We start from the raw sequence: 1,414 nt of genomic DNA, 5'->3' as shown, positions 1-1,414 counted from the left end.
AGATATAATACTTTGAATTCGACATTATATTACAATATATAGGTTCATTAATAAATGTGTTCTTTCAGATTGCGTTCCATATAGGAACAGTTTAAGATTCCTTTAATTCCTAGGTCCTTATAGAATTTTATTTCTTTGGGATAAAATGACAATGTTATCTTATTTAAAAAGTTTTATAAAGGTTATGCTATATAAAGGCCTTTCTAAAAAGGTGAAGATTGAATTCACTCATGTCAAACTAACTTTTATTTCTATGAATTATATGTGTTATTACACTTGTATATTTGTAATCAACTTTTTCATAACTGTTTTTCATTTCTTGCATCTGAAGAATGAAAAATATGGAATACTTCACAAATTTTCATATCATCCTTGTGCAAAAGCCATGTTAATCTCTGTATTGTAATTCAGGTAGACATGCTGCTGAAGCATGTAGTATCTTGTAAATTTACGTAGTTAATGATGCAAACTTAAGATAGGCATATATCCTTGGTTGCCTATTTGCAACCAGGAAACCTATTGTTCCCAAATTTGCTATTCATCTTATTTCTGCAAAATTCTGTGTATGGTGGAAAAAACTTATATTGTTTGTTCAATTGCTCACATTTGCAATTTTTTGTCAATAACTATTTTAAGTCTTTTTCATTTGAAATTTGATCATACTTTGAAGCCTTCATAGCTAGGTCCAAAGGTGATGGATTTTCAAGTACTTATTTTTTAACTGATTTAGCTTTGTGGAGCTAATGGATTCAAAGTAAGCCTTGCTTAAGAGCTACTTCTAAACTTCTGCAGCTTATAATTTCCCAAATGAGGTCTTACTGGCACAAATGTCTGCCTGACCCTTTACCCTTGCTCCATGTAAGAACAGACCTACCAGAATATCTTACCCTGGCAGCATAGATTGTCTTATTGGAGCAAAACTAATCTTAGTTACAAAGATCATGAAGTGATGAACAGTTCAGACAGAACTGTTCAGACTAAGCCAGGCGCTGATGGCTCATGCCTGTAATCCTATCTATTCAGGAGGCTCCAGGAGAAGTCCATATGTTTCTCCTTGTTATTAGGCCTTAAATTGGTAATGTTTTAATCACAGTGTTTCCTCTTGCCTCTAGGCTGTACATCTTCAAATGGTAAAGCTTTAAGTTTAATTCTACCAAACACTGAGGTAGAGGTAATGGAATAATATTTTAAAACAGTTGCCTTTGTTACATTAACCACAAGAGAACAATGCAAAGCATTTTCTTATATTATATATACTTATATATTTTATATTTATGTGCTGATTTTATATTTCACACAGTGAATCTTACTGGAATTAATTTATAATTTGACAAATTAATTGATATTTATTACAATAAATAGATTGGAATATAAATAATCAGGATTAGAATATATATTAGAATATAAAAAGTAT

At 30.7% G+C, this 1,414-nt stretch overlaps 1 pseudogene; it reads right to left on the bottom strand.

The window, feature by feature from the left end:
* Positions 1-335: 335 nt before the first annotated feature.
* LOC122101026 lies at positions 336-432 on the bottom strand (annotated as a pseudogene).
* Between the last annotated feature and the right edge of the window lie 982 nt (positions 433-1,414).

The sequence above is a fragment of the Dipodomys spectabilis genome, unplaced genomic scaffold (genome assembly GCF_019054845.1).
Source record: "Dipodomys spectabilis isolate Male_0828 unplaced genomic scaffold, ASM1905484v1 ptg000616l, whole genome shotgun sequence".
NCBI lineage: Eukaryota > Metazoa > Chordata > Mammalia > Rodentia > Heteromyidae > Dipodomys > Dipodomys spectabilis.
The sequence above is the reverse complement of the archived record's forward strand: the minus strand, read 5'-3'. Positions and strand labels throughout refer to the sequence as shown.